Source organism: Lynx canadensis, chromosome D1 (assembly GCF_007474595.2).
Source record: "Lynx canadensis isolate LIC74 chromosome D1, mLynCan4.pri.v2, whole genome shotgun sequence".
NCBI lineage: Eukaryota > Metazoa > Chordata > Mammalia > Carnivora > Felidae > Lynx > Lynx canadensis.
Genome location: NC_044312.2, coordinates 12683167 through 12710911, shown reverse-complemented (window position 1 = coordinate 12710911; position 27745 = coordinate 12683167).

Here is a 27745-nt window from a genome sequence, read left to right as displayed (position 1 = left end):
AAATAACAGAGTTTTGTGCTTAATTTCCTTCAGTTACTTCCACAATAATTAATAAAATCCAAACTCCTTTTCATGGTCCACATGATTTATGATCTGGCCCCTGTTCCTCTTTCCAACTCATCTTCTTAATTAAGTCTTTTCTTGAAACTGTCAGATTTGTTCTCTGCCTCAGGGCCCTTGCATTTGCTCATCTCTTCCCAGAATGTTTGCATGACTCGTTCCTTTTCATCATCTGTATGCCTCAGAGAAGCCTTCTCTATCCCCCAAATATAAGTTATCTCTGAGTCCTCAGTAACACTGTGTACCCTGTGATATTTAAATTTCCAATCACAACCTGGTATTCTCTCCTTACTCATTCTTTGTATTGTGTCTCTCTTTGTGTCACTCTTTACTATAGAATGTAAGCATCACAAAACCTGGGTTTTTATCTTTTCACTACTACAACTTCAGCACCTAAAACAGTTCCTAGTAAATGGGAGTACTCAATAAATATTTGTTGAATGAATGAATAAGAGTTATTTAGTTGGGTTTCTTTCTCTTGCAAGGAAAGGAGATTCTGAGAGATACAAGATAGTTTCCTCAAAATTCCAGACAAAAATCAAGGATATGTTTGATAGTTATGGGAGTAGAATTGAATGCTATAACAGCGGCAACTATTTATTGAGCATTTACTATATGCCAGATATGGAATTTTACATTAATCTAATGCTCACAGAAGCCCTGTAATATAGGTATCTTAATCTTTTTTTTCCCCAGTGTTGAAAACTGAGACCCAGAGAGATTATATGACTTGTCCAAGATTACATATCAAGTAAGATTGGTGGGTCTTGAACTTGAGAGTTCTGATTCCAATGTCAATATTTACTTATGACATCACACTACCTCTCTAAACTAAGTATATCCTAACAAAGTCGGCTCCTTACTTCTCCCTAGGAATGAGGTTTTTAGATATCCTGCTGGGTAGGAATTTCACTGCTGAAACACATAGAATAAAATACAGAACAACAACAACAAAAACACTTCTTGGGAGGAACCTAAGAAAATTAGTTTAACAAGCAGCCCGAATAATCAAAGAATGTCAAAAGTCTAAAGTTCGATGTTTGTCTCACATTTTAATGCAGTGCAGCTTTAGAAGAGATAAAATCATATCTACCCAAGCATCTCATAGTGATGCTGGGTTGTTGTGAAAGCTATTTCAAAAGTATTTTAAGTAAGAAAAATGGTATCATGCACATGTGAGGTTTAACTATTTCTAGCTTGGCTAAAACCTTAATCCCAAGGACAAATGTCTGCTCATCTAAGGAGCTTTCCATTTTTTTTTTTCTGGTAAAGATGCTGTATACCAAAGGAGTCGGTTGTTTTTGTTTGGACATGGGAGAGAGAGATTGAGAGAAGAAAGGAGGGGGGACAGGGAATGGGGGAAAAGGAAGAGAAAGGAAGAAAGAAAGAGAGAGGATGGAGGGAGAGGAATAGAGGACGAAGAAAGGAAAGAAAAAAAAGAGGAGCTATCAACCCTGTCTGCCATGAGGTAGACTCTGGGCTCATCACTGCCGATCCCTCTGTCCTCTTAGTGTTTATAGATGCGCGCCCTCTGATTGTTGATCACTTTGCTCCAGCTCTGGGATTCTCGGGCTTGCCTCACATCTTCTTGTTGCTGTTTACTTGGATGCAGCCCCTGCAATCCCCCTTCTGCCTCAGAGGCCTGGGAGAATGATTGTAAGCAGCGCACAGAATACACTGACTAATTTCCTTCCCACCCAGGGACACCCATCATTGGACTGCTATTCCATCCTCATTGGGAATCTCAGTGTTGTCTCTTTGGCTCTCTCTCCCCTCAAGGTGTGCATTAGCTTATAATGGTCACACTTCATCACCGACTCATTTGTCCATAGCCTGCCTCCTCAGGACCACTCTATCCTCTGATATATTTGATGAAACTCTTATTTTCCTTAACTCTTCTCCAAACTATAACTCAGCCAGGATTTTTGCCAACCTTATCTTCTCCCAGCAGCCTTAACTGATGCAGCCAATTTTTTTCACCCTATTCCCTCTCATCTTCTCCATTTCTAGGACAGATGTTTCCTTCTTTTCTTATTAATTATCACAAATACCCAAATAAAACCTAAATATAGACTGACTTATTTTCTCCTCTCGATCAATAGGAATTAAAGTACTGCTATCTGTTCCTTCCTGTTACTAAGAAAATCCCTGGGTAGAAAAATAAAAATAAAAACACTGAAATTACCCATTTATTTAATTACAAGGCACTTGCTTTCATCAGCCACATTTTCACTGCTGAGAAGATTCTGGTTTGGCAACAAAAGGCAAAAGCTATTTCTAGTGAGAGCGGCAAGGAGTCACTGTTAGCAATGCGACAGTGTGAGGAAAGCATGTGGAGCGGCTTTAATGGCTTTCTACCTTTGAGGGAGGGGCAACCGGGAGGTGGGGAGCGCAGGCATGGGAAGGCACAGATATAGAGAGATGGATAAAGTAGAGAGAGGAAGATCAAGGGATGGAACGAAATGTTAGAAAGGGATAGAGCAACACAAAGAAACTTATGTACAGAGGCAGGGGCAGAATGGAGAGCCAAGAAAGAAGCACAGAAAGTAAATGATGGAAAGTGGTGAAGGACAGAAAAAATAAGAGACCTGGAGAGAGAGAGAGAGAGAGAGAGAGAGATGAAGGTTACCAGGCAAGTTCGTTAAAACTTGGCCACATTTTCCTGGGGATAACAGTTGTAATTCAGGTCACTGTCACCAAATGGTGATGGCCATTCCAGGGTTTATATGTTGCCCTTTATAATTAAAAGTCTCAGAAATAAATACATAGGATTCAAGTATTACTGGATATTTTTCTTGAAACAGGTTTTTATTAAAATGGACATATGTATTAGAGCAGCATTTTCTTGTAGAGAGAAATAAGGCTATTATAAATAGAAGCAAAACTTAAAGAAATTGAATGATCTAGGCACAGCTGAGATGTGAGAGCCAATTTAACTTTAGTTTTGGCTGTTCCTCCATTTTACTCTGGTTTCTGCACAGATCCTTAGACCCAACATTGACTCTTTCAGACACTGAAGATATAGGACTTGGTTTGGAAGCTGTTGCTCTGGGCTGTCTGGTTCAGACACTCGTTGCACAAGGCTGCAGGCCTCAGAACTTCACATGGAACTTGACTGTCTTTTTTTTTTTTTTTTAATGTTTATGCTTGTGAGGAACAGAGAGCAGAGCATGAGTGGGTGAGGGGCAGAGAGAGAGGGAGACCCAGAATCCAAAGCAGGCTCCAGGCTCCGAGCTGTCAGCACAGAGCCCGACACAGGGCTCAAACTCGTGAACCGCAAGATCATGACCTGAGCTGAAGTCGAACACTTAACCGAGCGAGCCACCCAGGCACCCCGGAACTTGATTGTCTTAGTATGAATATGTTTAATCACGGTCTTATACTATGAGTGTTATCCATAGCAATTTTCACAGATTCTATCTAATAAAGTTGCCAGAGCGAAATGTCCTCTCTGCCTTATGGTTCACTGGAAAGTCTCATCGAATTCCTTTAGCTCTGGAATGGCCAGTGGGCTTGATCTCAAGAGCAAACTCTGGTTTAGCCACCAAGGAAGCTTCTCCGAGAAGGGAAGTGTTGAGAGTGAGTCCGTGCTCAGAAAGAAAGGATGCTGAGCCTGACGAGCTCTGTGTGCCACAAATACAGGAGGAGAGGGTGATGGCACCATGCTTGCAGTGAGCCAACTGAGGAGCTAAGAGCTGGAAGGACCTTACTAACTTAATTACATATCAACCTGAGAAATGTGAGCCCGTACTCTTCTACGGTAGGCCGAGAAGGAGAGGAAGCAGAAGGATGTGTGGAACTGGCCAAAACTAACAAGGTGCACGATCTCCTGGTTTCCATGGAGTCCTTATGTCATCATTCTAACTTCATGTGAGTTTACATCTTTCTAATTTCATGCGAATTACAGAAAGGAAAGGAGGGACGATAAGTTTCATTCATTTCCATTAACATCAATACAGTGTCTACCATATGGCAGGCACTTGGGATACAGTGATTAATATGACATTATTCAGTTCTCATGGAACTCGCAGCCTAGTGAGGGTGGGCAGGGAGATCAGTCAAATTAAGAATTATTTTCTACAATCTGAGTCACGCCATAGTGAATGCCCGTCTCCTACATGAAACCTTTCTGTGAACTATTGCTTCCTGCCCAAAGGTCAAATTTCTTACTAGAGCACACAGATATCCTTGTTAACACAGATTCCACTTACCTCTCAGCATTCTCTCCCTCGACCTCCGTGCTTCATCTGCACTGAACTATCTTTTAATTTCTCAAATCTTATTTCACTTGCCTCTAGACTCTCACCATACTGTTTACTCCATCTAGAAAACTCTTGTCTCCTCCTCTCCCACGTCCGCCTGCCTGCTCTGCTCTGCTCTGCTCACAGACTCTCTGACAGCCTTCCTCCAGAAAATCTTTTCTGATCTCACCTGTCTTGGTTACATACCTTTTGTACGTTCCCATATCACGTTCCACTTTGCTCCTCTGAGCTCTGACGTTTCTGCCTACACACTGTTTGCTCCGTGAGGGCAGGGACCAGGAATACTTGTTCATCATCGCATCCCCAGAAAGTAGCACGAGGCCTGGCACAAATTAGGCTCTGATGGGATATTTGTTAGATAGATAAACAAACAAACAAACAAACAAACAAACAGAAGCTGTGTGCAAGTGGGTGGCTCACTAAATCTTCAATCTGCCATTGTTGGGTATTGGGCCCAGAAAGGGGTTACAGGAGATTTATTTGAATATCAGGGGAAAGAGATGATCACTTCTTCATCTCAGTAGCTTCTAAATTTTTCTGAGATTAATCATTCTAGGTTGTTCCATGATATTTGTTTTCAGTTTCTAACCTATGAGATGTTAGCTAATATTCATAAAATTTTGCACCTCCCATGGGTATTTGAAATTAAAACTTGGTTTGGGAAGGTAAAAAGTCTTCAAAGACTGAATAAATGGAGATCAACAGTAATTAATTTGTGCACAGAGCTTTAGGATGGTCAAGAAGCTTCTGGATTATTTTTATTTGCTTCCTACAAGAAGCAGAATAAAGTTAAATGACCTGTCCAAGGTCACAAGGACAGAAAGAACAGATCCAGGAATCAAAGATAGCTAGATCTTTTAAATCCAAATCCTGTGCCTACACACTGTTTGCTCCGTGAGGGCAGGGACCAGGAATACTTGTTCATCATCGCATCCCCAGAAAGTAGCACGAAGCCTGGCACAAATTAGGCTCTGATGGGATATTTGTTAGGTGTGCCACTTCTCCCACAACACCACGACTCCCTCTGGGTGACGGAGGAATTCTAGGCACTGAACAGAAATGTGAGAGAGCTATTTGGGAATAGGTGGGTCTGCCTGGTACCATCCAACGCACACCATGTAAGTAATGTCCTCCTCTGCCCACTGTGAGGCTGTTTCTGGGGAGAAAACATGGCACTGACCCTTCCTGAAAACCCATCAGCAAAATCTGATATGCGTTTGGTGCTAAGCTGGCAGAGTGGGTGCTGGGGCTGCACTACAGTCTTACATCTAAGATGAGCGTAAGACCTGCGCAGGTACCTGGTGGCCAGACATAGAACAATTTACATGCCATGGTGCCATCCTAGCTAGCAGTGAGTGGTTTCACTCAGGAGCTGCGTTGGATGCCAGTTGATGGTGGATGTGAACTCATGTCCTGGTGGTGTGGGGTCCCTTCAGAATGTGAATGATTCATGTGGTTATGTGGAGTGCCAAAGTGAAGGTAGTCAGCGGCCCCTGAAGAGATGGGGAGAGATGGATAAAGAGCTAATCTGGAGGGAGAAGCTGGAAACGAGGTGTTATTTGAATATAAGACACATACTTGAATCTAAGAGATCAGGGCCAGTTAATTAAGGGGAGTTATACGCATGCAAGGACCAAATGAAGTTTTACAGGCAGGATGCGGATTTGCTAGGATTCTTTGGGGGAGTTTAAACCTCCTAACTCTGAACGGTATCTTCTCTAAGCGGAGCCTCGGAGAGCTGCCTGGGGAACCAGTTGAGGGAAGCCGAGTACACAGAAAAGGTAGCCATCTCTACTGATAAATACGTCCCGTCTCTACATTTCGCAGTCTTTTCCTGTGCTCCCCTGAATCTAGATCCAGCCTTCCTCCACTTCGCATTGCCATCCATTTGCAAGCCAAGAAGGCTCTCTCCCCCTGCCTTCAGCTCCAGGGACTGGCATCACACAGGAGCTTGCAATTCTCTCTGTCACTCAGCCTTTCCCTACCTCGGGGAGAAAACTGCCATTGATTACAGACCTACCAAATTAAAGCTTCGGGAGACTTAAGTGAGCAATTATTATCAGCTACAAAATGCTGGAAATTGTTTATTAAGCATCATCTCGTTGTTTACTCTGACAGCTTCCTGTTGAGCTTTCTTTCAACTACTCTGCGAAGCTGGAGGACTGTTCCAAAGCAGTCTGATTGGTTTCCCGAGTTTGCAGCATTCATAGCTGAGATGGAGTTACTCCTCAGGATTCAGGAGTCAATTCATCCATCCCCCTGCCTCAAGGCAGGCTTTAATTACATCAGTGTAAATTAAGAAAGTAGAAGACTGAAGATCGGTATCCCCTCATTTAAAATTGCCCCATGAGTGGGAATTCCTAAATATCCCTGTGTCATAGTGGGAACATTTGGAGGTCACATCTGTCCCCAGGGTAGTGAACGTACACAGAACAGATTGCATCTATAGCATGACCTTTTCTGTGGTTCTTGCAGCCAGACTTTTGAGTTTCACTGGATTCCTGCTTATTTCTCAATGCTGGTTCTCCAGGACGGATTCTTTGAGTCTTTGGCTTTTCAGTAGTGAAAATAACCTACTTGTTTTCTATTGCTTCTTGCTTAGTACAGCAGGTGCACACTTGTACTCAGAACACTGAACTGATCGTGAAATGCCACAGGACACTCTGGAAGCGGAGGGTCACCTAATTCAGCTCAGATGGGCCACGGAAGGGTCTCTGGAGGCCACACTAAGCTGAATCTTGAAGGATATTATTACAAGGTGAGAGGTGTTCTGCAGAGAATGAGTAACGAACAGAAAGGCCAAGAAAATGAGAGAGAATATAATAAATAAGCAATAATAAATAAATAAGCAATCAAACAAGCAATGTATTAATTTATTAATTTAATAAATAAGCAATTAAAAAGTTTTTGGTACTCCTGACCATAGGGTTCATGTCACTGGAAATGAGGCTGGAAAGTGGGCAGGAAGCGTGACTTCGTTCTAAAGATGCTGGAGAGGCAATGGGAGAGACCAAGGAGGAAGTGCTACATTAGATTCGTGCAGTAGCTGGTGGTTGTGTGGAGGGAGCTCTGGAAGGAGTAGAAGCAGGAGGCAGGCAGGTATCTCAGAGCAGTGATCCTGGCAGGAAATGAGGAGTAACTGCGGTAAGACAGCACTTTCCAGGTAGAGTAGGATGCAGGCAAGGGAAAGGAAAAGGGGCTGGCTCTGATTGAAATCGACAGAGACAGAGAAACCAGCTGGGGGTAAATTGGAATCGTGATAGAAATTAGCACAGGGTGCCCTGCAGAGAAATTTTAGGCATGTGAAAGGCTGGACTGAACAAAATGCCCTTAAAATAACCTCCTCCTTCTCTCTCACTGATTCCATGTCCCCGTGTATATAAATCACTTAGCTTCATATTCAAGATCTCCCCATCCCCATTCTCATCTCCATCTAAATTTTGGCCCTTCCCCAGCCTCATTTCCCAAACCCCCTATATAGCCATTCTCCTTTTTACCTTCAACATGCAACCAGAGCTATAACCCTGCACTTTACCACCCAAACACCCTCTGTTCTATAGCTACTCAGCACAGAAACCCCGGGAAGCCACAAGTCCCGCAAGAAGCCTTCCCCTATGGCTCCTGCCTTCTTCTGTCCCCCTTGTTGGCTTTTCTGTCATGCCCATAGTCAGAGCCACACAATGTATAGTTTACTAAATATACTGCCTTATTGTTTCTTATCCCAGAAACAATAAAATTTTAGCTTGAGGGCAAGGACTTTGTCTTATACGTCTTTTGCTTAGCCTATAAAGTCTAGCACAAGAGGGAAAACAAATGGTAGAAACCAAAAAATGTACAGTGGAGTATATCATTACATTTACAATACAGTTATTAGGGCCCTACCCAGGTGCCACAACGGAAGGCAAATTGGAACAATCAGGTAGCGTGAAAAACAGTCATATGAGAAGAAGTTGAACCTGGAGATGCCTTGCAAATTTTAAGAGAGCCCTGTGAGATGTGGTATTTGGAGAGCTGTCAGCTTTTCTCCGTCTTACTAAGGTATAAAACCAGGGCCACGGGTAAAAATTATAGACAGGGTTTTCGGTTCAACGTAAGAAGCTGCTTTCTCAAGGTCAGAGCTGCCAAAGGTGGAGCAGAATGTCCCAAGAGGCCTTGAGTTCCTCTCCATGTCTCCATTGGAAACGTCCAAGTGGAAGTTTAGGACCAACAGTAAGTGGTGTCGGTGTGGGACGGTGATGAAGCACAGGGGCTTTGTTTCCTAAACTACACCGCGGTGATGACAGTTTTTTTCCTCACAGAATTGATGCTAGGATTAAATGAAGTAATATATGGAAAGGGTTTAGCCGAGTCCGTTAATGTTAACTTTTATTATTTTGAAATAATTAATATAATAAGGCATTTGCAAACCAGAGAGGCATCCAGTTGGATATCTTTGAAGTCTCTCCCAAACCCAGATGTCTATGGTTTATAAGATAATGAGTACCTGCTAGTGACGTTGGACATACGGAAACGGTATATCTTCAGTGGAGGGCTGGTATCACATGCCCTCTATCATATCGGACCCAGAGTAGTAGTAAAATAAGAATCGCTTGAAATACACTGGATCGAGAAGAGGTGATTTGTGACTAGGAGCAAAGAGTTGTGAAAATATGGATACAGGCAAGAAATCAGAAATCAAGTTTGCCAAATCAAAAGCCTGATGTCAGGAATAGACAGGGAGTCAGCATCCAGACTGGTAAAACAGATTTAAAAGCATCTAGAATTACGAGTTTATGGGAGGCCAGCATAAAAACGAGGCAGATGGATCTGGTGGAGTCAGCAATGATCTTTATGATAAAAACTTCAGTGTGGCAAGAGCTGCTTCACCCAGGGCCCAATGACATATTCCCAGTGGAACAGAGCTTTGGGTACCCCTCTTTAGATGTAGGAAAGGCACACCCACGAGGATGGAACCCATAAGACTTTGAAAAGGCCATCATCTGCCCAGTGCTGTTCTACATATGGAGCTGCTGATCAAGTGTGTGAGTTCCCTCACCCTTCCTTCTTCGTCCCACGTCACCGGCACCCAGTGTGGATTCTCCTCTACCACTCTTTCCTCAGCTCACCCTTGGTGGCAGCCCATCCACTGTTTCAGTCCTGCTCTCAGCTCTACACTCTCCCCACCTCATCCGTCCTTTCACTCACACTAGCTTTGGCGATGCCCTTACTGTGCCTAGGGGCTGACCTTGACTCCGTCTCTGTTTTTTGTTTCTCTGCTTCCATGGCAGCCCCAACATCTTGAAAGAGCATGACACCTGGGGCTGCCTGAATCACAGTTACTAGTCCAGGGGCGCAGAGAGCTCTGTGCCCGCCCTGTGACTAGGGAGGAGGAGCCACCATGAGAAGTTAGGACAGCATGTGGTGGAGCCCACTAACTACCATTGTCCCCGCATTACCTAGCTTGCGGTGGCCTGTCATCTCCATGGGGCTCTCATTTCAGCTAGCAGAGCATCTTGGACACAGTCACAACCTGAACCTGTCTCTCATAGCTATCTGGAGGACTGCATGAGAAGACACAGGAACCCGTATTAGCTCAGTGAAATGGGAGCCCTGTTAATAGCCCAAGGTTTATTTCCCGGTCTCTCACTCTTTTTTTTTTTTTTTTTTTTTTTTTATGTGAAATCATTCTGTGTCAACGTTGGTGAGGGTGAGCCTGTTTGACTGAAGCGGTAATTTGACAAGATGTGTCTTCACTGTCATTCAAATTGTGGAAGAGAGCTCTTAGTATATGCAGGTTTGTTCTCTCTGCAACCTCCATCTCCTCTGGGTGAAACTGTGCCTTCCCCTTAGAGATACACCTCCTTAAAGATCAAGAAGGAGAAAAACACATAATCCTGAGGGTCAAGAGGGCACATGCTTAAATTTGCAATGAGTCCACAAGCTCATAAGATTCAAGATGAGCTTCAATGCCAGTGTGCTTCAGGGACAGGGAGGGGCAAGAAATCAAGAGAGAGCCGCACAGGTTCTGCTGGAAGAAGCTCCTGCCTATCTCCATAAATCAACCCCAATGAGTTAATTCCTCATCGAGAATGATGAATGAAAGGCTCCAAGGCCTGGCACGAGGCCGGGCTTGGGGAGGAACCAAGACTGCTAAAATGCCTGCCTGACTTGTCCCAAGGGCTGGGGGCAGGGAATCAGAACCACGGAAGACTCCTGGGTGCACTTCTGGCCCTGACAATGCCAGACAGTCTGAGAAATCGGAAACAATCTGGATTTTGTACTGATACAACTTAATGATTTAGAGTACAGATCTAAAAACCAGAGACACCCGGAATTCTAGCCTGTCACTTCGGGCAAGGCATATGACTTCTCCATCTATAAAACTGGGATAATAGTACCCATCCCGGAGTGCTCAGCAAATGGCAGATGTCACTACGAGTATATTGTGCATCTTCCCTCGGCACCTCTGGCCCCTAACAGGGCCAACTCTATGGTCTGGAATTGAGGGTTTATGAACGAACCATGCAGACCAGCCAGGGAAAGAGGAAATGGAAAAGTTGAAATGTCTAGTGACCCTTATTTGGAATTGTAATCCCTCCTGGGTCTCATCCTCCTTCCTGCTTGGCTCAGCCCTGTTGAGCCCCAGACTCCTGAGCTGTTGTCAGCACACAGGTCTACTGGTAGGGAATCACGAGATCCTGAGAAATCCTTGCATTCATTGCTGGAGTCTACTGCAAGATTCTTTCTGTATGGGTTCCCAGCAAACTTTTGAGTACAGCAGACTACTAGGCATCACTTTGGGCAGAGGTATACAGGATGAATGAGATGAGACCCCTGTCATTGGAGGGACCCACCCAGAGTGTAGGATGGAAATGGATGAGTAAATGAATTGCAAGAAGCCATGGGAGGAGTGCCATGATGGATGAAGCCATGGGAAGAAGGAGAAGGCCACCTACTGGGACTGAGAACCTGAGAACCTGAGAACCCTGCCCTTCAGGGCTGGCTGAAGCCCACGTTCATTATGAAGCTCTCACCATCCAAATAATTCTCTTTTCCCATCCCACTGTCCTATGGTACTGTCCAACTCAGCATTTAAATATTTTGTGCCTTTGAGATTAATTTTTTTCTCTGGAAGCAGAATTAAATGAGGATTAAACCAAGCAAGATGATGTTCACACAGTTGGTGCGCAGCAAATGCTGGCTTCCTCTTATGCCTTCGCTCCTTGAGGGAGTCTATGTCATGGATTTGGTTGGACCACATGAAATTGCCATTTTTGTAGGTCTAAAAACGGTTGAATGTTAGTCATTTCCTATGATTCACGTTGATCGTTTTTTTCAGTGACCCAAAGCTCCTGGATAGATTAACTGACTTAGAAGGAAACATCTCTTCCCGGCAATGACTTAGGGAAGATGAGCGGCCTTGTTCTGTATATCCAGCATGTTTGGACATCAGCTATACGCTAGGCACCACATAAGGACCTAGGGGGTGTAGAGATAGAAGGTCTTTGTCCTCAAGGAGTTGACAATCCAAGGAAGAGACAGGCAAGAGCAGTTATAATTCAATGCGATGGTTACTGTAGACAAAATCTAAACAGTGTGCTGGGGAAATGCAAGAAGGGGGAATGAGGAGCTCAGTCTGAGGAGGGTCAGAAAAACTTCACGGAAGGCCTGACTTTGGACCTAAACTCAAAAGGCTGCAGAGGCGTTCTTTACAAAGCCAGACGTTCCAGGCAAAGGGAATAACGGAGATGTGAGAGCAGCACATGGCAGTTTTAAGGAGCCAGTAGACCACAGTCTCCAAATCAAATGTGAAATGCTAAAAGCAAGTATCGTCAAACAGATCTTTAAAAAGAAACCAGCGCTTGTAACAGAAGAGAACCCAGCGATCCTGCTTGGTAGGAAGATGAACGGGATTTTCTCCCGGGGCCCCTACTGCGCGAAGGAGTTGTTCTGGCTCCTGCCCTGGGCCCTGGGCGCCTGCCTTCCTTCCAGCAGACTGTCTGCCTTCCTTCCATCCAGCTCACCGTGAACCTGAAGTTCCTTGGGGTTCCTCTGACGAAGGTCCAGCCTGTCAGTGACTGGGATTTCTCAGCCTTCCACAGGGCTGGCCTCTCTCCCCACTCCCATTAATTGCAAACAATAGGTTCTGCTCCACCAGGAGAGAGCTTGTCTCCTCATCCTTCTCGTGGCCACATTGCAAGCCCATGCTGGGGGCATCAGCTCTGTCGAGGTTACTGATGCTTCCAAGGGCAGTGGGGAGAGGCAGGGGCTGATGTCCTTCCCTCAGATATGTGTGCTGGATAAATTGCTCCGTATCGTACCGGTTTCTGTCCTTCCTTGTTCTCACCTCCTGCCTCCAAGGCCTTCATTATGACATGAGAGCCTGGCGCTCATTTTGAATGTCATGGGGCTAGAGGTTGCAGAACCTGTAGGGAATGACAGGAAAGGCACTGATGGGGGACAGGGGTGTGAGGTGTAGAAAGTGGGAGGGGCTAAATCCCAGGCAGGGGAGTCCCAGACAACTAGTGGAGAAGATTTCAGAGCCTAGGTGAGGGGCAGAGTCAGGGAGTGGGGGGGGGGGGGAGGGCGGGGAGGGGAGAGCTGAGAAGAGAGGCAGGTCTCTTTGTAAGTTGCTGACTCTTGCAATGTTTTATAAAGAATAGAATAAATACATATGTAAAAAATATCATCTGCATTTCCCTAATTATACTTAGAGATGGTCAAAGGATTTTTAGGAAGAGCTCGGGCCGCCCTAATGCCCCTCCCCTTCCCTACCACCCCCCATCCTGGATTAATATTCAGCAGGGCGCCTGTACTCTCAGTAAATATACCGGGATCAATTGTTTGCTATAGCCCCTGCTCAAATCCGCCTTAGCCGGTAATATTTTAAAGTTGATTGGATCTTAAAATTGTAAGAGGTCCCTGGTGTCATGACTTTGCTGGCATTATCGGCTCAGCCATTGTCTTACCAAGCAACCTCTTCCCGAAGCCTGGTGCTCCCCCACCCCAGGCTACTGGAGGGAGCCGCACCAGGGGCCCCCTGGGGGAGGCTCACTTAAGAAGCAAGTAATGGTGAGGAATGAGGATGCCTCTCCTAGCCCACCATGATGACCTTGGCGGTGTGGGAATGTCTCCTTGCAGCACCAAGGGAGGCTCTGGGCTTTCTTCCCCCCTCTCTCCCTTCTTTTTCCTTTTTTTTGTGTGCCCGTTGACAGTGTCATCCCTCAACTTGATAAACTTGTCAGAGGGAGCGCCGGGGAAAGTGTGACGCGGAGGTTGGAGTGATTGCTGAGTATGCAGGGAGAGGGGTTGGGGAGTTGTGGGAGGCGCTGGCACGTTAGCCTGGGGGCAGGCAGCTGTTCTGGGGTGTTCCTGGCTCAAGGCCATGCACACTGCCCCCATGGTGCAGTCTTAGCAGACCAACACCCTGAAGGGGAGCAGGGGAGCTTCAGGGACCAGAATGTGACGGGAACTAAGGGACACGAAGACGGACAGTGCCAGCCAAGGAGGGTGAGGGGCTGCACACGTGTGTGCCTGTACATGACTGTGTGTGTTGTGTGTGACTCTGCACGTGTGTGCACCTGTGTGTGACACTGTACTATGTGGGATCTGCACACACGTGTACCTGTGTGTGTCATGCATGTGGATCTGTATGCGTGTGCACCTGTGTGTGACACTGTGTGTGGATCTGCACCTGTGTGTGTCACTGCATGTAGTATATGTGGGGCATATGTGGAGGCAGGCCATGCGAGGCTGTGTGGGGGTAGCTGAGCATGAAGGCGGGATAGAGGGTGAAGGGCAAAGAGCATTAGAGTTCTCTTGATAAAGCAGATTGGAAACTATGACTTGGATGCTTTTCCTGAACCCTTCTCCCATTTCCTTTCTGAAAGATCTTTTCAGATACCCACCTTGAATTCATAAGCATCCATAATCATGGAAGTTGACAGACAGAATGGTTCTTTGGACCTAGAGGGTAAGGAAGCTAGTGATTGCTGTACTTCTGAGCACGACACAATGTTTTAGGTCCCTCGCTGGCATTCTATTGCTAGTAATGAAACAATGTTGAATCAATGAATTAAAGTAAAGAAGCTAAGAACCTCACTCTTGCCAGACCTAACCTGTTGGGGTATGGAGAAAATCCACGTTGTGTGAGTAATGGGGGGAGGGAGTAGAAAATCTGAATTTGAATACCAGCTCTGTCCATATTACCTCTCCTCTCCAATCCTCAGTTTTCTCATCTGTATAGTGAGAGTTCTGAAAATCCATTACACAGGACATCACCCAATATTCTAACTTTTAGGTAAAAATCCAAATGCCATCATGGGGGTTGGTACAACAGTGCAGATGAAAGACATTTGTAAATTGCAAAGCACTGAGCAAATTCAGGAAGATTGTCTGACTTCCTCCATTGGGATAGATCCCCCTTGTTACGGGTTCCTACAGCACCGTGTAGTTTCGTTGCACTTAGAGCCACCCCACCTTCATTTTTCTCTCTGGAGGGAAGCATCTGGCAATCTGCCAAAGGAACAGGTGTCTTCGTCTTCCTGCAGTATTTAATAGTATAATAAACTTCTGCCCCAGTGCCTCTCAGTGATTAGAACACATCTCAGGTGCTGCCTTGAAGAGTTAAGGCCAAGAAAGTCACCTCACCTGGGAAGTGCAATAATTGCTCAATGGTGCCCTGCCTAGAGTGTGATATTTATATTATAAGATAGGATTAGGTCTAAAAATAAGGAAAGTTGTCAGAGCTCAGGATCATTGATACAAGTGTGAATGACAACACTGACAGCTAATGTGAAGCCAGTTGTGTCCAGGTTTCTAAACTGGGAGGGAGGTAAAATTAATAAATTAGGTCATTGACAGTGCCCAGGGAAGGAAGGAATCCTCAGCTCAGCTCAGTGACTCACCTTTTTGGCCTTCACATAAAGAGACTTGCATTTTGGAAGCACAGTGTAACTAAATACACACACCAAGCACACAGGAATGAAATTGCTAATGTAATTAATAGATACAGTATCAAATCATTATGTTGTAGACCTGAAACTTATATAACATGTTAAATAGCAATTCTACCTCAATTTAAAAAAATAAATCATTGGTGATCTCTACTTCATCAGATATATAATAAAGAAAAAATAATCCCCTAGTATCCAGAGATCACCTGTGTTCAAATAATTGCAACACGGTAGAGTATGGGTTGTCTTTGTGGCATGAAAGGGAACAGCAGGCAGATGCAAAGGTTTGGGTTCTTGTTCCTAGCTCTGCATCAACCAGCCTCGTGACCTCTGGGCCTCAGTTTCCTCAACTGCAAAATGAGGGGGTTGGGCCAGAGGGCTTCTAAGGTGCCATCCAGTTTTGACATTCTGAGGTTCAGTATTGGGTCTAATTACGTTGGTCTTTGTTGATGCAGAAGGCACTTCAGGATCCCGCATGCCTGCGGCCGCCATTTAAACATCAATGGGCTTTGTCTGGGATACTGTCAGCTGCTGGAGAGGCCTGATTAATAGACCAGGAGATGACAGGGCTCACTATTGTCACTTTCTTCTTTTCTGAAACATTTCTCTCCTTTGGGAGCTAAATAAGCTGGTCACTTTTGCTTGCTTGCTTGCTTTCTTCCTTCCTTCCTTCCTTCCTTCCTTTCTTTCTTCCTCTTTCTGTCTTTCTTTTTCTTTCTTTCTATCTGATATTTTTTTCCTGGTTTTTATCCAAACCTCCAGCACAGATTTTGCTTCATTTACTTTCACTGCAGGCTCCAATCTTCCCCACTCCCAAAACAATATCCTCTACCCTAGTGCATAAAATATATATATTAAAGCTTCAAATTGCCTCTGCCTCCTTAAGCTTTTGGAAACTTTTACCGTGAGGGTCTGCAAAACCTAAATTTGGGGCCTGCACTATTTGGTGCGTATCTCTTTGCCTCAGAGGAATCTTCTGGCTTTTTTTTTTTTTTTTTTTTTTTTTTCCATTTCAAAGCCCTTGGGTCCACACAAATGCTCTCAGAGAGCTTTTTTTCCCCCCTTAGCAAAAATTCAGGTTTGTCACCAGGAAAGAAGAGGTTTTTCTGTGGAAATCTTCCTCATGCTGGTTATAAAGCCGCTCACATCTCAGTGTGAACTCTGCTAACTCACCAGCCCGTTGTCTTTGTGAGTGAGAAGTGAAATCCACACAAAGGTATAAAGAGCTGATCCATATAAAGATTGCTCTCTGGATTTCCATTGGGCAGCAGCTTTCTGATGATTGCATCTTTGCTGTAGACAGCTGTGCAATCGAGGTAACAGCAGGACTCCAGATGTGTTGGGACTTGCTAGGCAACAGACCTAGAAGTTTGGCCAAATCAGCCCCAGATAATCACCAGAGAAAGGGAGAAAGAAATGCAGGGCTGGTCCAGAATTTCTGTGTAATTCAGGGGCTGGGGGATTAACCCAGTGGACAGAGAGGGAACGAGTTGGGAGGTTTACTTCTCATAGGAAGCATGAGGTCTTTCCTTGCCTGTAAGAAGCTCGTAGGATAGAGCTGCAGGGCTCTGTGCAGAGAGGTGCCACACGCAGTGGTTAGAAGTCTGGGCTCATGTGTCCGGCAGACCTCCTTTTGACTCTGGGTCCCGCCTCTGACTAGCTGTGTGACTAGTCCTGACATTTAACAGGGCTGATGCTTACGAAGCAATTCTAACATGCTTGACACAGTTCATCATGACATCCCTTCTTCTGTAAAGGGGCATTTAACAACCAGCAAGATGCCTCGAGTACATGGAACTGGAGAGGCTAGGAGTGGTAAGGATTACTCAAAAATCCAGTTGTCCTTACTCTTGAAACCAGTATTGCATCGTATGTTAACTAACTAGAATTTAAATAAAAATCTGAAAAGGAAAAAAGAAAATAGGAACCTTGATGCAAGTAACAGGGATTCCCAATTCACTCAGCAATTTTGTGTTGCTTACGTTATTTTACTTGTTATTTTTTTATAAATTTACTTCCTAAAAAATAAGATCACTTTCGTCCAGTGACTAGACCTATGTTACCAATTCGGCTATACTTTCTTAATTTTTATTACTTGTTTCTTTCAGATTTAATCACCTTAAGGGGGCTTTCTTTATCCAAATAATAACATTTCTTTAGAACCCTGTAACAAAGGAAAGGCTCCCAATAAAATGTGAACTAGCATCCCCCAAAATCAGTGGTCTTAGTGTACTTTTCATCCTAATAAAACTGCCTACTATGTTAGCAATCAAAAAAAAAAAAAAAACACCAATCCAGTTCTGTTTAGTGTTCTTTCTATTTAGTGTTGTTTACACCGGGGACTCCAAATTTCCTGATTTTAAGAATCATTGGTTGAGTCACTCCAGAATGCAGTCTGGATTTTGAATATTAGTCAAATGTCCCACGTGAGTTTAAGATAGAAAAAACAAGTTTGAGACAGATCAGCATGCACTGCAGTACCCAAGGGATTGCTCAGAGAAAGGCTCTCATTCCTTATGTATCTCTTCTGTACATACAGAAGATGGGGGGGGGGGGAGGGGAATGAACTGTTGCTCCAAGAAGTAAAAGGACCCAAGAAAGAGTAATCTAAACAGTTCTTGCTGCTGTCTCTGCACAAAGTAACCAACTTTTCACAAAACCTCAGGAGAGAAAAATCTGTGTGCCTGTCTGTGAAATTAACCACAGTTGTTGAGAAGGCTCAGAGAGGTTCCCTCCTGGGCACATTTTACTGGAGATCAGTCTGCTTTGGAGGGACCTGGATTTTCCTTGGACTTTGCTAGAAATCAGGGAGCTATTTGGAGCTTGTACAATTCAGGCATTTCAGGAAAAAGGGCCCCTCAAGTGGGAACAGCCAAAGAGCAGATGGGTAAAAAGTGTTCTTGGTGTCTCTTGAACACTAATGCCTTGGAAACTTTGTTTCAACTTGGGTTTTTATGGTTACTTTGGGCAACACAGAGGATAACAGAACGTGGCCGCAGCCACTCTGGAGAGGAGAAACACGTGTTCTAAAGCATTTAGGTACAAAGGCAGGTGGCTTCAGATCGACTGCAGGTTATGGAATGAAAAGCCATTGTCGTTTTGGTCTTTGCAGGGAGCCAGGAGTAAATAATACTTCTCATATAGCTTTAGCCCTGTGCTATCTTAATTGCAATCTCTGGTGAGATTTGGAGTTATGCGTTTTTAACAAGCAAACATAAAATAAGGTTTAATCTCCCCAGCGCCTGGAGTTAATTTATCTGTCCACAGGCTAAGATCTTTTTAAAGGTTAAGAATGCTTGGGTTTCTTTCTAGGTCTCTGGGTTGGCTGGAACGCCTGCAGGTGTCTCCTACGGCTGGCGGCTGGAATCTGGCTTTCATCAGCGCTAAAGACCCAGCCTTTAGGAAAGCCTGCAATCAGAATTAGGTGTTGGGTCCTAGTATTCCACAAACTGTCCCTCATCCTGGTAGAGAGGAATTCGCATTCATGAGGACTGTGTCTGTGGAAGAAAGTACATTTGACTTCGCTTCGGAAGGTCAGAGATGGAGCCTTTGCTCTGTAATTAGGCGTGGTGGGATTTGGGGGAAATCACTTAACCTCTCTGAGCTTGTTTCCTCATCTGTAAAATGGGTATAATAATATCTACCCTGCAGTCTCATAGAGGTTCTGTGAATGTTAAATGGTATGTAGAGGTCTTTTAAAAAATAGTAAAGCACGACATAGATGTGAAGCTAACTTGTTACTTAGTATTCATCCAGATAGAGTTTGTTGCCTTTGTCAAAGAAAGTATTCTCCCGTGAAGCCATACTATGGAAGGAAGTTCCCAGGTATTCAGAACACTCCTAAAACCCATTCCTGGCTCCCAGCAGGCCAGTACAGATTTAGTGCCAAAATACAGAAAGCACAGATTATCACACAGTTATCCCTTGGGCCTAACTGCCTAACCAGCGAATGAATATACGTATATAACCTCTATCGCTTGGCTCAGCAGGGCCACTTGCCGGGGTCAGAACAACCTCTCCTGCCCTTGGCAGCCTTAGGGGGGTACAATGACTGATCCAGATCCACCAGTGGGGGTCCACTCTCATCTATCTGCAAAGATGTGCCCCGAGGGCATAAGAGGGGAAGCTGCCTCCACTCTGGGTAGAGGTGGAAGAGGATGATAGGTCACGGTGGGACCATTATTTGCAGATTACTCTATGGTCCTCCCTCACCTGGACTTCTCAGCCCCATTGACCGGCATCTCCACCTTCAAGTCCTATTGCAACCTACCCACCTGTGCCTCCTCCCAATGCATCGTGCCCTCCCTACGGTCACACCTCCTATCCCATTTTCACGAGCCTCCTTCCTGCATCACCTCCCCTTTTTATGTCCTCCCAGATCATTTCACTACTACCTATGAGATCTCAATCACAAGGGCACGTCTTTCAGGAAGCCTTTTCAGACTGACAGTATCCTTCTCTTGCTCTCATCACTCTTTTCCTGCAAACTCCCTTTGTGGTATTTGTATATTGGGTTGTGTTATTATACACCCACCTAATGAAAGTCAGCACGGCTAGGGGCGGGGCTGGGATGGCACCTGACCAAAGGTCCTTGGGAAAAGCTGATGCTTGCATCTGTGCCCTGCTCTGTTGGAGCTTTGCTGAAACGATCCACGGGGCAGCGTTGGACAAGCCAGAGGCCCTGTACAGAGGTAGGGGAAGCTCGTGCCACAGCTCCAGATTTCTCCTTAGCCACACGCTCAAGTGTTCAAGTGTTGTTAGCGTTGCGGACGGCAAGCCATGTGGCAGGAATAAAGGGTTAGGATGTGCGAACCAGAAAGGAACAGAAGTGTTCCTCTAGAATATCATTCTAATCTCAGTACTCCATACCTTGTAAGGCTTCCCTGTTCCCAGGACACAAAGGAGAAAGTCCACTCTCCTCTGCCAGGCACACAAGTCCCCATACAATTGCTGCTGCCTGTCTGTGATGCCTCCCTGCCTGCAACAACACATCCCAGAGTTAAACTACCTCAGACATGCTGGGGTACTGGCACGTCCCTCGTCGACATTGTCCGTGTATTGCCTCTCTGTCTGGAACATTCCTTTTGCCATCTTTCTACCCTCCCAGGTGTGATCTAGGCAGCTAAATCGTACGCCCATGAGGCTTGAATCAGATCTCCTCAGGTTGGAATCAAGTTTGCCTTCCCGATGCTCCTAGAGCATGTTGTTTCTTTACGCTCACTTATGCCACATGACCATTGCCTACCTGCACGTGCATATGGCTGCTTCCTGCCAGGTGGGACCCCTGACACTCTGGCACCTTGGACTCTGTCTTCCTTCCTACCACTGAGCCTGATGCCTCCCATCCAGGAGCAGGGGCTGTACCCATGAGTGGGGTTGGGTCAAAGTTAGTGAATTAAGCCACAGGATATCAGGAAAATCCCAGCTACTTCCCACCTCAGCTACAACACCCTACCCTTCCTGTCCCTCTCCCCCCCCCCCGCCAACTGGCACCCATTTCCCATGGGCAGGGCTCTAGGAACACATGGCTTGCAGGCCAGGCAGGAAGTTGAGACATCCTGTTGAGAACCTGCTCCCGCCTTGCTGGCCTGAGGCCGAAGACACGCGGCCGCTAAGGAGGACCGGTGGAAGGGAACCTCCAATCCTTCTCTGCGCCCCTCACATGCCTCTTCCATTTGCCTTTGTCTGTGGCTTTGGAGCTATTTGGGAGACACCTTGAGACAGCTGGAGAAGCAGCAATAATCCAATTAAAGCGTCTGACACTCTGGGCTGGTAGCATCTTGGCGGGGAGGAGGTGGACACACAGGGGCTGTTTCTGGTTCCATCTGTGATATGTGTTTTACTGGCTGTCGATACCTACAGGGAAAACACTAGCAGTAAGATTCCACAGATAAAACACAGTGCCCTCTGCTTCCTCCCCGGGGTGTTTTCTTGAGAAATTGGTTTCTGGGCAGGGAGGGGACAAGACTCCTTCTTCTCCTTCCCTCACTTCTAGGGCAATTAGAGGAGCTTGAGAGCGGAAGAGAGCTTGGAGGGAAGGGAGAGCAAATGAGAGGAGCCAGCGGGGTTTGAAAAGTCATAAACATCCTCTTGGCCACAGGAGTTTCCCAGAGTGAGAGACCAATCCTTTCCAGATTCTGTCTCTCCTCTCCCCTGCTCCCCATGTTCCACTCTCTCGCTCTCCTCTCTGCCTTCTTTCTTAGGCCAACGGTCATTGTCCATCTCTGGGAGTCTCAGAGGGTCATCTGAGCCCAGACAAAGCATGGAAAACTCGCTTTGGAGATGAGAAAAGAAGAACTCAGAATCCAACCACTGCACCTTTCACTGAGGATATTAGAGCTTGCCGCAAAACGGTGATTGACGGAGCTGAGTGGTGTCCCGGGAGCAGGGTGTTACCACTCTCCCAGTCCTCTCTCTGTCTCCCTCACTCACCTCCGGCCCTGCCCACCCCCCCTGCACCCCTTCCCAGATGCCCCTCATGCTGCCTGAAGCAAGGCTTGGGCAGGCTCCCACATCCCACCTCCAGGCCAACTTGACGGTGTGATAGCTGGAAAAAGTTAAATGCTTTTCCCTTCATTATCAGAAAGAGTTTTATTCTGACTGAAGTGAACAATATGAAGAGACAGCACAGAGCTTTGGCGGAGGATGAAAAGTTCCTTCTATCCACAGAGCTGCACTTCAAAGTGTCCTGTGAAAAGGTTCCACTTTAATTAGGGGGAGGAAATTGCCATGTAACTTAATTAATATCAAAAACATTTTTTTTTTTTCTTAAACACAAGAAAGAAAGATGGCTACATAGAGAGGGAGAAAGGAACTGACAGCGAATCTGGACCGGCCTGTTCGTGGGCCGCATAACGATAAACTTTGTTTTAATTACTCCACACACGCCTTAGGTTCAGTGAAGAACTCTGAAGCCACGGCAGGGCCCTTCCCACACTGTGGGTTCTCATCCTGCAGCCCCCACACTCCGGCCGTGGTACTAAGCGAGGACCCACAATAGTTGTGTGGATGTTTCGGAAGAGAAATGCACAAATCCTGTCTTCTTTGAACTAAGCAGGATTTGCAGAGGGGATTGGTTGGGGCTGGGTCATCTGGCTTCCTCACCCATTACCTAGAGCCACCGTGGGCATTCTCCCCTCCGCGGGGCCCCCGGTCCCTGTCATCACATCCACCTTCCTTTTGCAACCAAACTGCTCCGGGAACACTCCTGGGCCTTTGCCTGGGATTTCCTCTCGTTGCAAGAGCGGATCCGTCGTTTCTAGTCTGCCTCCTTGTTACCTCTCAATGTGCCTCTTCTCTACTGCTATCATGGGCATGGCCGCCTCAGTCTCCCCCAAACAATTTACAAGTAGGCTCTAATTGTCTTTTCGTTTTCTCTCTTTCCAAACTGGAGCTCATCCGCCACCCGGCAGTCAGAGTGATCTTCTGCAAGACATAACATCATACCGTTCCCTGCTCAAAGCCCTTTGGTGGCCTCCCATTCCCCTCAGCGGAAGATTCCTGAGCAAACACCCCCAAGGTCCTGTGTGATTTGCCCACCTCTCTCCCTCACCCTTGTTCTTCCTGTAGCCTAGTCTCGGGGTCTTGGACATGGAGGTCCTTCTGTTAGAACATTCTTCCACACCTGTTTCACCCACTTGACCTTGGCCTCATACGATCCTATACATCTTTTGAGTCCTGACTTGAATGGTATGTTCTCTGAAGAATTTCAAGGTACTCACACCCCCAACATCTAAGTTAAACCCCCATGTTGCATGCTTACATAGAATACCACACTCCTTTGTAACACACGTCAAAACTGTTACCAGTTAATTGCTTTGGCAAGCAGGGGCTTGATACGGAGCTTTCCCCTGTACTGTAAGCTGGACAGTACTAGAGACCAGCCCTGCCCTGTCACACTTGTTTGCCAGCTGCCTGCATGTCAGCATAGCACACACCTTTCTACTCTCCACTAGGTCGTCGATCTCATCACAAACGAATCAAGCACATTATTTATCAAACCCGTTTTTCTGGAGTAGAACATGAAGCACAGAGGTTAGTTAGCTATTACCTGAAGCCACACAGGTAGTAAGTAGACGGTAGGTAGTTCGGTTCCTGAGTCTTGCTCTTCATCACTGTCTATGCTCACATGAGGACAATATTCATTTGAGGAAGGCAGGAAGGGAGTGGGAAGGAAGGAAGGGAGGGAGGGAAGGGAGGGAGGGAGGGAAGAAGGAAGGAAGGAAGGGAGGGAGGAAGGGAGGGAGGAAGAAAGGGAGGGAGGGAGGAAGGAAGGAAGGAATGAATGGAGGGCGGGGGTGGTGAATGGCTTAAGAATGGTTGGAGAGGGGCACCTGGGTGGCTCAGTCGGTTAAGCGGCCAACTTCGGCTCAGGTCATGATCTCGCAGTCCATGAGTTCGAGCCCTGCGTCGGGCTCTGTGCTGACAGCTCAGAGCCTGGAGCCTGTTTCAGATTCTGTGTCTCCCTCTCTCTGACCCTCCCTCATTCATGCTCTGTCTCTCTCTGTCTCAAAAAAAAAAAAAAAAGAATGGTTGGAGAAGTGACTAGATGGTACCAGGCATAACTCTGTGGACCCAGCCCTCAACTCATGGAGGTATTCAATTCTACTCAGCATAGTATGTCTTTAACGTTCCCAGGAAAGTCCCCAGCCTCCTGATTTCTCCTAGAAATGCTCCTTTATAGACTGAACATAACCTGAGGTTGTGTCCTGACAAAATTAAGACATGGGTTAGTGCCAGCAATTTTTCTCTCCCCATGCATTGCCCCCCTCCCAATTTCTAGCCCACCCCACTTCCTTCAACTTGAGGAGATGCAATCCACGTATAGAGTAGGGCCACAGCTCCCAAACCGTGCACCAAGGCATCCTGAGTCACATGGTAAACTCTCACAGCCCTGCAGGATATTTTCATTTTGGGAGGAAAATATGGAGATAACTCAACACTCACCGGACAGCAAGCAAATTGCCAACTCAAGGAAGTTTACAGTTTTGACATTAGATCTCATGGTTTCCTTTCACTGGGGTCATATCTTTATGAAAGTGGGTTTTCTGTGGTGGCTGTGCTAAAAGGCAAGTTGTGCGCAAAAATCAATGTGGAACAGAAAGGGAAGATGGCAGTGTCTGAGGTTTGAGAAGTTGTGCAGTGTGCAACAGGGGCCCACATCCCATTAGTGGGTAATTATGATTATTTAAGAATGAAATAAAAGTGTTTTTCCTGTAAGTTTATTTTTTTTTCTTTCAAATAGCTATTAAGTTGTTAGGACATCAACACTTACAAAGCTGTTGACCCTGGCTACTTAAGAGATGGAACCGCTGGTTCTCTTGGCCCACGGCCACCGCCATAAACTACTTGGGACCACGGATGCTGCGAAACAAGCAAGTATGGGAATCTGCGGGCGTCAAAGGAATTCCTGTGGGGTTGACATACTACTATGGCAGAGGGGAAGAGACCAGTCCCCTCAAACAGGACCACCTGCGGTCGGGCACAGGTGTCCTCTGGGGTGACGTCATCCTGACACCAGCAGGAGCTGAGGGTAAAGAAGACAGGCCCCACGGGGCTCCCGGCACGCTAGTCTTCCCCTGGACGAGCGCGCACATCCCCTGGCAGACAGAGCCCATCGCAACCCGCCCCGAGGCTTGAAGGACAGGTTTGTAATTGAAAGTATCTCCGCTGCCCTGGGAGAGCACCTCCTCCAGCCGGAGGTCTCTGCACAACAGCCAAGAAAAGCCTCTTAACTTCCTGCGCTTCGCGCAGGGCCGTGTGTTATCAGCCGCAGATGGGAGCCTCGGCCGCCTCCCGCTCTGGAGTGCTCGGTGGAAGCAGGCTTGGCAGGTGGACCGAACGGACAAGATGACAAGCGCTGTTAAACAGCAACGCGCAGGTTGTTGCAACACGTGCTTAGGACCTTCCTTCTCTTGGGCTGCAGGGCCCGCGCACGTGGCCGGCGGCGTCGGAGGAGCCGCAGCGCGCGTCTCCCGATTTTCCACGGCGGGCCTGGCGGCCGGGTCGCCGGAGGCCCCTGCGGGGCAGGGGCGGCCTCCTGGAGGCCCTGCGGAGAGAACGGCCCCCAGGAAGGGAGGCTTTGCTTTCGTGCCAGGCGCGTGTCCACTCACTCATTCCCATGTGGGTGACAAGGACAAGCCAGGCACTAGTCACCTTTCTCGTCCCGCTTTCTCAGGAACGGTGACACCCCGCCCCAGAGGTCCCCAGCCTTGCTTGCGCTTGCTTCCTTCCCAGCATCGTTAGTCTATCCGTGGTCTTCGTGGTGCCCTGCACAGCGCGCCAGATAACGAGCGAAGTGGGGGGAGCCCTCGGCGGTGCACAGCCCGCTGGCGCACAAGCTGGCGGACGATCGGGTGATTCTAGGTTTCTTATTTATGCAAAAGCTGTCGTCCTCTGTTCTCCCTTCACCCACCCCGTTCACCCAGGAGGGCTTAGAGGGAAGCCGTTCAGACCCTCATTCTCCGCACACCCCCATCATGAAGGCCCTGGGTCTCGCGGAGGGAGCCAGACAGTGGCCAGCCTGGAAGCTGGAAGCCTGGATCCCTTTCCCGCCTGGGAGCCGCGGACCAAGAGGGAAGGTGAGGAGAAGGGAGAGAGGGGGTAGCAGCTGCTTGCGGCCTCCCATTTCGGGGGAGCCCGGAGTCCTGCATTCAGGAGGTTTGCAGCTCGGCAGCCCCCCAGAGTGGACCTACTACCAGGAGAATGTCTCTACCTCATTTCATCAGAGCCAGAGACGTCTGTCTCCAACTGCCATATCGTCATCCCCCCAGCTGTAGGACTTACTATAATTTCATACAGTTCTGTAGACAGATATTGAAAAGGCATCTGGAAAAATTGATAGCATATCAAGGCAAAGATTTCATAAAAGTCATTTTTTTTAAATGTCCAGCCATAGGTACCAGCGTGCACTCCTCACAGACACACATTCAAGGTCCCCAAAGGCCTTTTCTCTGATCTTAGAGCGCCCCCTTTGGAAACGACGCTCTTACTGCAACCGGCCAGGCGGGCTTCTTTCCGCGCGCGTTTGAGCTCTGGGATACGCACGGGGAGAAGGGAAGGGATGGTAAGTGAGAAGGAGAAGAGAGAGGGGCCCCGGGGAGAAAAAGCGAGCCCCCAGAGGGCCCCGTGTGTGCACACCCTCATGCGATGAGCAGCGTGCCGCACACTCTACGTGTGTAATCCTATAAATGCTCACACACAAAATAAGCCTCCAGCCCCAGTTTACTAACAAAGACACAGCGAGTCCAAAAGACACCCAGGGAGTGACTGCCAGGGTCAGCATCGTCTCACAACCAAGCCCCTGCTCTTTCATCCCATAAAACCGTGACTGACACCTCCCCTTCTCATATCTCTCCTCAAAGGCTTTTTCAAATTTTCCACTAAAGCCACAATGGGCAGGAACAACTGTGCCCGAGGGTACTGACCCACGAAGTTGTGGGGAGCTTTGGCTGGAAGTAGGGAGCGTACTCGAAGGAGCAGTAGTCAAGGGCAGGTTTTATAAACGTTCGTCTTCGCTGTGTTTTATCTCGTTTTGCTTCCTCCCTGTGCTCAGTGGTTGTGAACAGGTGGCCGGCAAGGCATGAAAAGGGTCCCAGACGCGGAACCAGAAGCCTGATCTGGCATCACAGTGCTTGGCCTTAGCGGGATTTGGTCAGTCAGGAGAGAAGCCGCTGGACTTTGGGTTCTGACTGGCCTCCAGAAGGCGGTTTCGAGCTGTAGAAGCATCATAAAGTGCTCACAGGAAGAGCTACAGGGAACTAGTCCAAAGTGCAGGGAGGAACCCAACATCCTGCCCAAACTGGGAGCCAGAGGGTGGCCCAATATTGAAGACAGGGACACGAGAAGAGAAAATAGGGCAGTTCTCCAGAATGATGCTTGAATGAGAACTTTTTTGAGTCAAGGGCAAATTGGGGGGAGGGTGGGGGCGGGGCTCTTACCTGGAAGTATCTTGAAGATATGGCTGTTTGAGTCAGTCAGGGGATGCAGAAAGCCAGAGGAAGGGTATGTAGGGCATGAGCTGACCCTGAACCCAAGGCTTTCTTTTGGAGTCTCTTTTTAAGGAGTCTGGAATGAAAACAGAGTAAGTTGTGCACTAAGGAATCTCTTTGGCAGAAATGTGCTTCCTCATGGGCCTGCCCTTGGGTGGACGCTGAACTCCCTATGTCTTCTTGGCAGGGGCTGAATCACGGGCTTAGTGAGCCTGAGATCCCCCCACTCATCCCTCTGCCTCAGTGCCCCACAGCCTTCCAGTCCTTTCAACCATAACAGAATTGATTCCACTTTGAATACTCAAGAGGGCTCGGAAAAGATCCTCATGCATCGCCTTCCCTAATAGCACCCTGGAAAGTCAGGAGAAGAGGAAGAAAGGCAAGCATTGGTGCCATAATGCCATGATGAAGACAGACAGAAGCTTATGCTAAGGTGGTCTGCGGGAACCTGGAGACCCATCTCTGCTCCTCTAAGTGTTGAGCCCATTTCTGTTTGGTG